The 13,583-nt window shown below is 52.3% G+C and overlaps 1 protein-coding gene across 7 annotated transcripts in view; it reads left to right on the top strand.

Moving 5' to 3' along the window:
* Positions 1 to 1,987: 1,987 nt before the first annotated feature.
* The window catches only part of SULF2 (sulfatase 2), a 138,086-nt gene continuing 126,490 nt past the window's right edge, over positions 1,988 to 13,583 (top strand). For 3 of the 7 annotated variants that reach the window (XR_004052747.1, XM_030915276.1, XM_030915279.1), the window contains exon 1: positions 3,585 to 3,735. The gene's annotated coding sequence lies outside the window, so the exon portion shown is untranslated. Of the gene's footprint in view, positions 3,244 to 3,584; positions 3,736 to 13,583 lie in introns of those variants that run through there. The other 4 variants (XM_030915277.1, XM_030915275.1, XM_010384149.2 and 1 more) reach the window with 4 other exon arrangements.

Genomic DNA, 13,583 nt, shown 5'->3' with positions numbered 1-13,583 from the left:
AGGATCATACCAAGAGATGTCATGGGGGATGAAGGACATGGGAGGAGAAAGACTGTCTTGGTGTGGGTAGAGGTGGCAGGGGCTGGAGTATCAGGAGGCCGTGGGGGTGCCCAGGATTCTGCTGAGCCCCACCCAGACCCGGCTGCCAGGCTGGGGGACATGTGAGCCCTCAGGGCCCCTCACGTATCCCAGACACCCAGCTCCGAGCTCTGGAACGGGCCTCCGGTCCCCACCTGCCTGGAAGGACCTCGAAAACAGGCTAAGGCCTTGAACCCAGAGGACAAGGGAGTTTGCTGGGAATTATGGGGGAAGAAACATGGCCAGAGGAGCTATGCAGACCCTCTGACCTCATGGGTGTCTGAGCCAGTAAGTTAAGTCCAGACTAAAACACGTGACCCATAGCACCTGCCTACAATGAACACACACACATACATGCTCAGACACACAGGTACACATGCATGCACACGCAAGATCTGTCCCCATCTACTTAAGGAAGAATAAGGGGCCAACATAGACATTACCATGTTTGGTAATGTCCAGCAACAATGGAAACAACATATCCAAAAAGATAAGCAAATGCCACATGTCCACCAGGCCCACAGCCCCAGAAGGGATTGTAAGCTTCCCCTCTCTGACTGGGGTTGCCTGATGAGCAGAGAAGGATGGAGTGAAACATTGTGGGCAAGATCCATATGGGTACGAGAGAGCCACGTTCAGGAACTCGAGACCCAAAGGGCATAGTATGGTAATGCAGTGGGTATTTTTTAAACTTTTTTTTGCTGTGGAAATTTCCCCACCCCTGAAATATTCTCCAAAACCCAACATAAAAAGTAGGAGGAAGGCAGATCCCATTCCTGGGCCTCCCTCCTCCACTCCAGGCCCCAGACCCCACCCCCAAGGGGCTCTGAGGACCCAGTAAGAAAACTGCTTCTGCAGTGGGCTACACGTCCCAAAACCAGGGACAGCAAATGGGTTGAAATCCCACTGGCCAAGTTTTTGACTATAGGCAAGACCCTTTATCTCTCTGAGCATCGGGTTTCTTGAAAAGATTGTCAGGAGGATTACATGAGACGACCTGGTGGAAACAGCCATTGACTGCAGAACCTGCCGGAGTTGCACTGTCCAGCATGGAAACCCTGAGACACACGTGGCTGGTCCCAACTGAGATGCGCTGTTAAGTTTAGAATGTACACCGGCTTACAAAACTTAGTAAGAAAAAATAATGTAAAAATCTCATTAATAATTTTATATTGATTACATGAAGAGATCGATTTTGGATATACTAGGTTAACTATATTATTAACATTAAAATTAATTTTACCTGCTTTTCTCAGACAGGGTCTCACTCTGTCACCTAGGTTGGAGCACAGTGGAACAATCATGGCTCACTGCAGCCTTGACCTCCCAGGCTCAAAGTGATCCTCCCACCTGAGCCTCCCGAGTAGCTGGGACCACAGGCACATGCCAATATGCCCAGCTTAATTTTTGTATTTCTTGTAAAGATGGGGTTTCACCATGTTGCCCATGCTGGTCTCGAACTCCTGAGCTCAAATGATCTGCCCACCTTGGCCTTCCAAAATACTGGGATTACAGGCTTGAGCCACTGTGCCCTGCCCTCACCTGTTTCTTTTTACTTTCTAATGCACTACTAGAAAATTCTAAATGATATATATGTCCTTCTACAGAGATGAGACAGAGGGAGAGGGGTCTCCATTATTTTTTGGTCTATGATGGTGAAGCCTGACATTCCGTCCCAAGGCAAAGAAGGTGGGAGCTGATCAGCCTTATCAGTGATGCCAATGGTAGGGCCAGCACCTGATTTGGAAAAGCAAGTTCAAGGTTTTTCTGATTTATTTAGGCTCTAACTTGATTGGGGTGGCTAACAGATGTTATGGGGAGGAGCCTAGAGCCCCAAACCCAGTCAGGGGATCCGATTTGAATTTCAGATTTAAAAATGAATAATTTTTTAGTACTAAGTTCCTCCCCATGGAGGTCTGTATTTATTCGTTAAGTCTGACAAGTCTAGCATGGAGGATCACACCAGAGAAAGGAGATGCTAGGTTGAAAAGTAAAAACATCCTAGGATTTAAGAGCATGAGCCTGGAGCTAAGGCTTCTTGACTTCACAGGATCCACCACTTATAATTATGCAATCTTCGGACAGTTACTAAACCTCTCTTGGTTTCCATGGTAAAACGGGCATAGTAACTTACTGTGTGAGATTGTCACAAGGTTTAATAAGTTACTGCTGCTTACAAGTGCTTTCCTACAGCGGCGTCTGTTTCCCCTTAGCAAGCAACTCGGCTGTGTTTTCTGCAGCTGCTGGTGGGTTCTCTGCTCGCTCTTTGCCCACCCGCGTCAGGCCGGTCCCCCTCCGGCCTCTTCTGTGGCGCGAGGGACAGCGGAAACCGCGGTAGACAGCACCCCCTTGAGTCGAATTCCTCCCCTTTCGGAAGAAGCCGGTTTCTCTTTTCTTTGCTACTCCCGGGCCATTTCTGGGCAACAGCTGCTATTTTCACTTGAGCCCAAGTTAGTTTCTCGGGGAGCTCTGGGGCGCGCACGGGCAGCTCGGTTTGCCCTGCGATTGAGCTGCGGGGTCGCGGCCGGCGCCGGCCTCTCCAATGGCAAATGTGTGTGGTTGGAGGCGAGCGCGAGGCTTTCAGCAAAGGCAGTCGAGTGTTTGCAGACCGGGGCGAGTTCTGTGAAAGCAGATAAAAGAAAACATTTATTAACGTGTCATTACGAGGGGAGCGCCCAGCCGGGGCTGTCGCACGCCCCGCGAAACACTTGGCTCCCTCCAGCTCCGAGAGAGGAGAAGAAAGCAGAAAAGAGGCAGATTCACGTCGTTTCCAGCCAAGTGGACCTGATCGATGGCCCTCCTGAATTTATCACGATATTTGATTTATTAGCGATGCCCCCTGGTTTGTGTGTTACACGCACACACGGCTCTGGCTCGCTTCCCTCCCTCGCTTCCAGCTCCTGGGCGAATCCCACATCTGTCTCAACTCTCCGCCGAGGGCAAGCGGGAGCGAGAGTGTGTCGGGTGAGTGTGCGTCTGTGTTTCCCGGCGAGGGTGCGCGCTCGGCGCCGGGAGCGCGGCCAGCCGGGTCCGGAGGCATCTGGAGGCCGAGAGCCGCCGGGACCCCAGCTCTGCGTCCACTGCCCCGTCCGGAGCTGGACTTCGGGGCCGTGCGCCGGGAACAGGCAGAGCCGGGTCGCCGGCCGCGCGTCCCCCGAGCCGGAGGTAAAAGCGCTCGCGCGCGGAGGGCTGGAGGAGGGCACCGGGGCTGGGCCCCCAGCGCCCCGGGCCCCCGCCGTCCGCGGCTCCCAGCCCGACGCTCCCTGCCCCGAAGCGCGCCGCCTCCTCTGCGCGGAGGCCGGCGGGCAGGGGGCGGCAGCGCCGTGCCAAGGGGCTGGCTGGGGCAGCGCGGCCGGCCGGGCTGGGGCGATTTAAGAGCGGTCCGGGCGGGGCGCGGAGCGGGACTTTGGCTTGGGCGGCGCGCGGGGCGGGGGCCGGGGGCGGCCGCGGCAGCCGCGGCGGCGCTGGGGGGCGGGGAGGAGGCAGGAGGAGGAGCAGCAGCCTCGCTCGCCGGGGGATGCGGCGGCGGCGGGAGCGGCAGCGGCAGCAGCAGCAGCGGCGGCAGCGCGGAGTCCCCTGCGCCCCGCGGCCCGGCCGGGCTGCGGCAGAGGCGGTGGCGCCCCGCGCCTGGTGAGGCCGCCGGGACCGTGCGCGCTGGTGAGTGGGGCGTGGGGGGCAGGTGGGTGGCTAGGGGACGCAGGGCTCGGGCGGGGGCTCCCGGCGGCCGGAGCCTTCCCCGGCGTGAGCCCGGCCGCGAGCGCCGCCCAGGTGAGCCCGGGCCGGTCCCGACCGCCCGGCTCCGGCCCCAGTGCTGCTTGCGGAGGTGGAACCCTGCAGGCAGGAGGGAGGCTCCGGCGCCGGCCGGCCGCAGGGGGATGACCTGTTTGACCCCGCTGGCTGGCTGGGCGGGCGAGGACTTCCCGCCGCGCCCCTGACCGGCGGACGCGCCACACTGAGCCCAGGCGGCCCCGGGGGAAGCGCGCCTGGGCCCACCATCCGCAGGGGCATGGCCTTGTTGACCCTTGGGGTTTAGACCCAAGGGACCGGCTAGAAGCCAGCCCACGTGGGGCTTGTCCGGGCAGGACTCGGGGAAGCAGTGGGCCGGATCTTCAGAGTGATTGGAAACTCGCAGACATCGAAAGGACAAACAGGATCGAAAAGGCAGACTTCCTCCCAGGCCAGGGTAGAACCAGTTTCCATCGTCTGGCGGAGAGATGCTCCCCTCTTCGACTCCTCGGGGTTTCAGAAGTCTAGCGGTGAATTCTAGGAGTGCACTTTTCCAAACAAACATTCCTTATAGTAGTTCGTTCATTCGTTCTACAAGCATTTCTGGAGCACCCCCTCGTGCCAGGCACCGCGTTCTGTTCCAGGGAAACGCGGCTGAACAGGATCTGGCTCCTGCGCGCCAGAAGCTGCCGGTTCACTTGGAGGGCAGCAGGGTAGAGAGATGCCGTCTTGGGGTGGAAGATGGAAGGGGAATCCTGCAATCTTAGTTTGCACACTGGCCTCGGTCCGCAGCTCCCCACCTGCATGCTGTAGGCCCAGCACACAGTAGGAAGAGCAAGCCAGACCTGCCTGTGACGACCCCCTCCTCCTCCCCCTCCTTGAAAGCTTTGATTCATTCCCTGCCCCCCTTTCTGGACAGTCTTCCTGCAGCTTGTTTTAATCACTTTTTGAGTTAAAAGTCAATATTTAATTAACCAAGTAATTACATTCAGCTTACGTTTCAATCTGGGTATTTGCTCATCTGTGCATGTTGGGACTCCCGCCCTCTCGCTCCTCCATCTGTCCCCTGCCTGTTTCCCACAGGGTCCACCCCTACTTTTGGTGCAGAGACGGGGAGGCTGCGTTGGAGCAGGTTCTCGGGGGAGACAGGGAGCAGGTGAGAAGGGCTTTCTCTGGAGGACACCCCGGATCTGCGCGCTCTCCGGATTTCAGCTTGTAGTGAATAGTGAAGGGGATTTCTTGACTGAGCCTCCGCCTTCCATTACAGAACCACCAGAGGGTTCTAATTAAATTAGAGCCAATCGTTAAGTATAGGAAGGGGGTGGGGAGGACAGAATGAAGGCCCCTTCCCTATAGGAGATGTTCTCCCAGCTTCACCTGTCCCACATCATAGAGAAGAGAAAACTCATCCAGACAGCCTGTCAGGTGTGTAATTTAGCGTTCTAATAAGCAGCTTGAAAGGCGAAGGTGGTGGGCTTGGCGGATGGCATCTTGGACCTTTGTACATGAAGGCCTCTTCCTTCCCTGGCCAAGTTTATGTACATAAAAGCCGTGATGCTGGCATCACTGCTACAGCCGAGAGTCAGTGTGGGTTTGGGGTTTGAGCTTTGTGTGTACTTCTTGGGTTTTTTATTTGAATTTATGGCTTTTTCTGAAACCCTAATAACATGTTAAAATTTCAAATGAGAGTAGGATGATGAGTTGATTGTAAAAGTCTGGTCTTGGAGGAGGACAGCATAGCAGTGTGTGTGCATGCATGCGTGCACGCGCGTGTCCTCAAGTTCAGCTGCTGTCCAGAGAACCCAGTTGATACGCAGTTTCACACCTGATTTGGGACATAACATTTCCTTCTCACTTTTTCTGGCACTGGTTGGTTTATCTGCTTGGACCTGCCTCAAGAGGGCAGCTGGGTTAACTAGGCAGAATATCACCCAACTCTGTCAAGCTTTGGCCATTATCTGATCTTAAGACTTCAGTCCTGCAGAAGGAGTCCAGAATCCTTGTCCTAGAGAAAAATATCAGCATTTCTGACCAGCTTGTAGTTCAGAGGTTTAGTCCAGACTTAAGATAATTGATAACACTTAAGTAGTTTGGTATGGGCCTGATCTGAGGCATTGATCTAAGCCCTGATATCTCACTCATTAAATCCACCCTATGAGGTAAGTACTGCAATTGTTACCATATTAAAGATGAGGAAACGGAGGCACCGAGGTGATTGTGACTTGCCTACAGCTGATCTCAGGTAGAGCTGGGGTTCAAAAGGCCCTCAAGCTCCAGAGTCCACTTGGAACCACTGGACTCTCCTCCATGACCTTGGCCTTTGTCCCAGATGTAGAAGAAACACATATGCAGGGGAAGAAAACACCTTCAGACAGTCAAACTTTGCAAAGTTGAAGCCCTTCAACTTTCCATAAACCCCCACTGTTCACACAGAGAGTCCCGGGTTTGTATTTGGGGTTTTTTGCCCCAAGGAAAACATGTGCCTGCCTGGTGCTTTTTCTTCTGCTTGTGAGCAGACACGCTCTCCCCTCCCCCAGTCAGAATGCAAAGGGCACATCAAATGCAGCTGATGGAAAAGCCAGGGGAACCGAGGTGAAGATTTCAGCCCACTCAGACAGAGCACAGGGGCCAGAGGGCGAAAGCTCTCCTAGAGGTGAGACCTTCCTGTGGTTGGTGATGGAGTCTCGCTGGCCTGGCCCTGGGGGTGGTGCCAGGGTGCTCTGTGTCAGGCCTGGGTGGATGTGGAAAATGGGGGCATCTCAATGCTGACCTACAGATAAGGGGGGGCCCTCCCTGAGACCTGCTTTCTCTGGGCCTCCTTGGAACGGGCCTTGGTGGAGATTCTACAGACACCCCTGGCCCAGCCGGATTGAAGGCGCTGTCTAATTGGGAGAGCATTAAGATCATTATAATTAATTGGCATCCCGATAAATGGCATGGTTGCCTAATTGGGGTGGTTGCTAGGGAACGAGGCCTCACTTGGAGCCTAAAGGGGAAGAGGCGCTGGGCTGGCCACAGTTGGGTGTCAGGGTACAGAGCCAGCGGTGAATGGACCGGAAGGGAGAGCAGTCCATCTGCGTTTACTGAGCAGCTGCTGTGTGCAAGTTGTAAATGGAAGATCAGTTAGGGGTACTTGCCTAGAAGGACTGTAAAGTAATCAGATTTCTTTCCCTTGCAAGCAACAGAAAAAGAGAAGAAAAAACCTCAAGCCAGATTAAGGAGAAAAGAAGGGAACTTACTGGTTTTCATAACCAAAAGTCCTAAGGTGGCTAACTCTAGCTTCAGACACAGCTGGACCTGCAGCTCAGGTTTTGTCATGAGAATCCATTCCTCTCCACCGCTCCTCTGCCTTCCATGGGGCTGGTGTCTCTCTCCAGCTCTGGGGCGGGTAGTCCCTGGCAGCTGTGGGCACCATGGCGAGGAGAGCCAGACTGCCTGGCTTTCTGCCCAGCAGTGGGATCTGGGGCGTGCTACCTAACCTTTCTGTGCCTTGATGTTCTCATCCAACAAATGATGATGATCATAGCACCTGTCTCCTGCTTGTGGTAAGCATGAAATGAGATGATCAGTGTCAAGTGCTTAGCAGGGCATCTGACCCAGGTGAGCCTTCAGTAAGCACTGGCTGTTATCGTAACTTAGGTGTCAGGACAAATGTCATGGAGCAGAGGGGTCTCATCCCCTCTAGTTTAAGCCCAAAAGGAAATAACAAGCCTCTGATCTGGCAGTGCGCACCCGGGCCCCATGGTTCCCTCTGATTGGACTGTTTTTTGTCCAAACCAGTCACTGGCTGAGGAAATGAGTTGCCAGCAATCGGCTTAAGCCAGGCTCAAAGGCCTCTCCCTGGAGCTGGATAGATGCTGATTGCTGAGACCCCAAACCCTGGAAGGAAACAGCAGGGGGAGTCCCCAGTGAAAGGGAAGCCTGGTTACTGGAGAGGCAAATGGCCAGTGCCTACGATGGTGGGCCACTCGTGAGCAATGCTGGCCAGATGGACCCATCTCCATTTTGGCCATGGTGAAGACCGGGGAAACACGCTGCCTGGGCAGTGCCTCTCCCTCCACCAGGGCCAGCAGACATCAAAGCCTGACTTCTCCGCCTTACTATCTGAAGGATAGGGCCTGGCCTTGATCCTGTGCTTTCTGGGGGCCAGGGGCAGTGTTTGTCCAACCTCCCACCATGAGAATCATCTGGCAGTATTTGTTTGAAAAGGCAAAGACCAGACCCTGTTGAATCAAACTTCCAGGGAGGGTCCTGGATGCTGGGGGGCATGACCAGTGTGTCACGTGTATATTCTATACCGGCAGGAGGTTTTGGGGAAGAGGGCTCTGGAGCGTGGGCCTCTGTCTTCCTGTCTAACGCAGGGGCTGTCAGAAGGCAGGGAAAATGCTCTAGTCCTGGCATGGTGGCTCATGCCTATAATCCCAGCACTTTGAGAGGCCGAAATGGGAGGATCCCTTGAGGTCAGGAGTTTGAGACCAGCCTGGCCAACATGGCAAAACCCTGTCTCTACGCCTGTAATTCCAGCTACACAAGAGGCTAAGGCACCAGAATCACTTTAACCCAGGAGGTTGCAGTGAGCTGAGATTGCACTACTGAACTCCAGCCTGGGCAACACAGTGAGACTCAGTCTCAAAAAAAAAATTTTAAAGAAAGATGACAGCCGGGCGCGGTGGCTCAAGCCTGTAATCCCAGCACTTTGGGAGGCCGAGACGGGCGGATCCCGAGGTCAGCAGATCGAGACCATCCTGGCTAACACGGTGAAACCCCGTCTCTACTAAAAAATACAAAAAACTAGCCGGGCGCCGTGGCGGGGGCCTGTAGTCCCAGCTACTCGGGAGGCTGAGGCAGGAGAATGGCGTAAACCTGGGAGGCGGAGCTTGCAGTGAGCGGATATCCGGCCACTGCACTCCAGCCCGGGCGACAGAGCGAGACTCCGTCTCAAAAGAAAAAATAAAGATGACTGCATGATGTGATGGGGTGGGAGGCAACTCTAGGCAGGGTATCGGGAGGCCTCTGTGAGGATATGACCTTTTGAGCTGTGACCTAGATTTTAGGAAGGAGTCCACCTTGGAAAGATCTGGGGGAAGAACATGCTGGGTAGAAGGCACAGCCAGTGCAAAGGCCCAGAGGCAAAGGGAGAGGCCTGTCCCAGACACCTGCTCCGAACACAAATAGTCAAGTGGGGTAGTTCAGGCGCAGTGGTTCACACCTGTAATCTCAGCACTTTGGGAGACTGAGGCGGATGGATCACTGGAGGTCAGGAGTTCAAGACCAGCCTGACCAACATGGTGAAACTGCATCTCGGCTAAAAATACAAAAATTAGCTAGGCGTGGTGGCATGTGCCTGTAGTCTCAGCTACTTGGGAGGGTGAGACATGAGAATCACTTGAACCCGGGAGGCAGAGGTTGCAGTGAGCCAGGATCATACTTCTGCACTCCAGTCTGGGCAACAGAGTGAGACTCTGTCTCAAAAAAGAAAAAAAAAAAAATAGTCAAGTGGGGTAGAGGGTCAGGAGTAAGTGGGGGAGGGCACATCGGAGATGAGAAATACAGGCCTTGCTAAGAAATTTTAGACTTCATTTTAAATAAAATGGATAACTGTCTGGATGTGGTGGCTCACACCTGTAATCCCAACACTTTGGGAGGTCAAGACTAGGCTGGCCAACATGGTGAAACCCCATCTCGACTAAAAATACAAAAATTAGCCAGGCATGGTGGCACGTACCTGTAATCCCAGTTACTCGGGAGGCTGCAGCAGGAGAATCGTTTGAACCCAGGAGGTGGAGGTTGCAGTGAGCTGAGATTACGCCATTGCACTCGAGCCTGAGCGACAGAGCAAGACTCCCTCTCAAAAAGAAATAAAAAATAAAATGGAGAATCATTGGAGGGTTTTAAGTCAGAGAATGATCTGTGTTTCGAAAAGATCCAGCTGGCTCCTGTGAGAGGCATGCTATGCAGATGGAAGTGGGGTCACCAGGACTGTTAGGCATCTGGGAGGGTCCGAGAGTGGCTTGGACCATGGTGATATCAATGGAGATGGAGTGAAATGGGGATTGGAGATGTATTTTGGAGGTAGGGCCCACAGGACTTCCTAGTGGATTGGATTACAGAGTGAGGGAAAAGGCTTTGATTCTCATCTGAGGGTGATTTTGACACCCAGGAAACATTTAGCACTATCCGGAGACAGTACAGGTTGTCCCAGCTGGGACATCTAGAGGATAGAGGCCAGGGATGCTGCTAAACTTGCAACTTACAGGATGACCTCACAACGAAAAATGATTCAGCCCAAATATTCGTGGTGTATCCTGCCAAGGAATCAAAGGTGACTAGGCAGCCTGGTGCATAGTGATTGCTAAATAGGGAAGATAGAGAAAGTTTTGCGGGGAGGAGTGGTCTGGAATTCTGACGTGGAAATGTTGGGTTTGAGTTGAACCCCACCTGGATGTCTGAAAGCTCAGTGGGTGGTGAATGTGGATGTCTGCAGCCGGTCGGGGCTGGTAACCTAAGTTTGGGAGTTATCAGCGCATCGATGTTATTTTAAGCTGTGGGAGTGGACACAATCATCCAGAGAGAATGTGTTTTGTTTTCTAGTGTGGTTTTCTCCCCCCAACCTCTCCCTAGTGCCTGTCATGAATCTATTTGATGAATATTTTTAGCACATCCCACGTGCTCACCTCTCTGACGTTACCAAGAAGTTCCTGAAGGCTCGGGCTAAGCCTCCCCTTTTCTATTGCCTGGTTTCTCAGTGATTAACAGACAGAGCTAAATATTCATTGCTCTGCCACAGATGCCCTTGGGAAATTGCTTAAGGTCATGTGGGATCTCGGGCCTCATAGGCAGCACGATGCCTTCTGGGTAGAACAGCTGTTGGCAAGGCCTTCAGAGCTTCTCCTCCAGCCCAGACCAGGACTTCGTGGAATTCTCTAACCAGAATATTTTGAATTCCCCACGTTCTCTTAATGTGTTTCCAAAGCACACATTGCCCAGTGGCCCTGGCCTCTGCCATGGAGCATCATCTTATAAAAGACCTGGCCCATTGCTCTGCACACCTGGGCCCAGCTTGAATCTTAGATGAATTCTATCCCAAACTCAGAGTTGTTATGGCCATGTCTTGTGTGTGTAAGTTGGTGGACAGGGCAATCCCCAGGGACCAGGAATAGTACCAAAGATGTGTTTGGCCAGGTGGAAGCCAGATGTGTTAGGGGAGGAATGTGGCCAATAGCTTTTCTTATTGGCTCATGGTCAGGACCCCAGTGGGTGTCTTGACCCGCCCCAGTAGCCAGAGAAGAGGAGCTTTTTTGTTTTTGAGACAGGGTCTTACACTATCACCCAGGCTGGAGTGCAGTGGCACAATCTCAGTTCACTGCAGCCTCAACCTCCCAAGCTCAAGTGATTCTCCCACCTCAGCCTCCCAAGTAGATGGGACTACAGGCACAGGCCACCACACCCAGCTAATTTTTTTATTTTTTTATTTTTTGGTAGAGATGAGATCTTGCTATGTTGCCCAAGCTGGTCTCAAACTCCTGGGCTCAAGCGACTGTCCAGAAGTGCTGGGATTACAGGCGTGAGCCACCCTACCTGGTCTGGAACTCTTTGAAAAGAGATTGAAGAAACTGTCAGCTCATAGAAGCCTTGGAGATGTACCTGTCTGGTGAAAATCAGACCATCTGAAAGCCACATTTCTGGTCTGCCCTCGAGACAGATACTATCCACAGACTTCTGATTGCAGTCCACTTCTCTGGATATTTCAAAGACCAGGAAAGCCTACTGTAATTCTTAGTAGCTTAGAGTCCTGATCATTTGAATGTGAATTGAAATGGTTTCATTGTAAGGAATCACATTTCTGACTGACAGTGGCTTATGCAATGGAAACATTTAATTCTCACATAACACCAAGTCCAAAGCGGGGGAGTCCAGGGGTTGGTTTTTCAGTACAACAGTGTCATCCAAGGTCCCAGGATCTTTGAAGCCTCTGTTCTTCTGTCTTCATCATGTCTTTGGCCTTGTTGCCTCGTAGTCTCAATATTGCTGCCACAGCTCCAGACGTCGCATCTCCCTACAAAGTGGGACTATAGGGCAGGACTCCTTGCTGTCTCTCTTTTAATCAGAGAGTAAAATCCTTGCCAGAACACTCCCACCCTAGCAGACTTTGCTTTCTGTTTCATTGGTCCAGGATTGGGTTTTGCTCTTACCTCTAAATCAAACACTGTGAAAGGGCCTGGCTCCTTCCGATCCTTTGGATCTCAGCTCAGATGTCACCTCCCTAGAATGCTGGAAGGACAACCTGTTTTATGTTTATAACACCACTCTCTGGAATTAGCCTGGTTTGCTTATTTGTCCTTTGTCCTCTCTCGCCTCACTAAAAAGTAAGCTCTATGCTTGTAGGGACATCGTCTGTCTTGTTCATCACTGTATCCGCAGGACTAAGAACCAGGGTGGCAATCTGGATACTAAGTAAATATTTTTTGAATGGAGTAAGCAAGAAGAGAAAGAGGCTTGGAGAGCTACAGGCAGATCTGGCTCGCGTGTTTACTCGAAGGTGACTGCTCAGGGCAAGGATGTCAAAACCTGTTCGTCATTTGCAAAAAGCTAAGCGGGTGGCTGGGAGGATTGGTTTCACACACACTCACTTGCTCCCCGGTGCCAGAGTTGGGGTTTTGTGCTAGCATTGCTTGCAGAGGAGGGATCGTCCCCTTAATGCCACAGCAGGGACCTCACGGCCTTGCAGAAGGGCTGGTGGAACCCCCCACTTCTGATGACTCTTGGGCCAAGCTAGTCTTCCAGGTCAGTGGTGTGACATTGTAATGAGGGCTCTTGAGTTGAATATTTCTGCCTTTGCCCTTGAAAAGACAGCTCCCTTCCCTAAATTGTCCCTTCCTGAAAGAACAGCTGTCACAGCCCAGGAGACCAGCCTCTTTAAACTCCGCTCCTGCTCCCCAGCGTACCCTCCTGAAAGCTCACATTTACCGAGCACTTCCTACAGGCTAGTGGTGGTTTAGGTGCTCCATCCTTTGAATGTGTAACTACTCAGCGACGCGGGGATCTTCCAGCCCCGTTTTATAAAGGAGGAAAGAGACACAACGAAGTCTCTCCTTGCTCTGCCATGCTGGTAGAATAGGGTATCACAGGCCAGCTAACCAGGGGCTCTGTTCAGCTGACGGAAATGTTTTGTTTGAACCTTTTAGAAAGTTGTCAGATTTTTAACAACTACGAGATTTCGCATTTTAAAAATCTGGATTTTCAGCTTCTTCTGAAAAGTGGGGAGATGGGGTCCCCACCATTCCCTGTAGCCTGAGATTGTGAACCAGTTCATTTGACTTTTTTTCATGGCACTTTCCCTTCTGTTTTTCTCATTGTGGAGCAATATTTCTCTGTTCTCTCTCTACCAAAAGTGGCCAGATGAGAGCTGAAGAGGAAGGGGGGTGTGCGGTTTTCTTATGGGTCCACTTCACCCGATTACGTTACCTGCCCAGCCCACCATAGGCATTTGGGTTCGTCTCCCATTGTGATACTTTGTACCAAATGGCTACACTTCCAGGGACATTGTTTTAAGTGTCCCTAGACGCTAACACTAACATTGTGCATTGCAAGTGTGTAGTAATAATAATGTCTAATATCTACTGATTACTTTTGCCCAGCATTTCATCACAGCAAGCCTTTGAAGCAGGGCCTAATATCATCTTCACTTTAAAGTAAGGAAACTGAGGCACTGTGTGTGATGCCCTCACTAGAACAGGAGGTTTCGAAGCTTGTTTATCTTTGTACCATTTGTGCTAGGC

The sequence above is a fragment of the Rhinopithecus roxellana genome, chromosome 13, assembly GCF_007565055.1.
Source record: "Rhinopithecus roxellana isolate Shanxi Qingling chromosome 13, ASM756505v1, whole genome shotgun sequence".
Lineage (NCBI taxonomy): Eukaryota > Metazoa > Chordata > Mammalia > Primates > Cercopithecidae > Rhinopithecus > Rhinopithecus roxellana.
The sequence above is the reverse complement of the archived record's forward strand: the minus strand, read 5'-3'. Positions and strand labels throughout refer to the sequence as shown.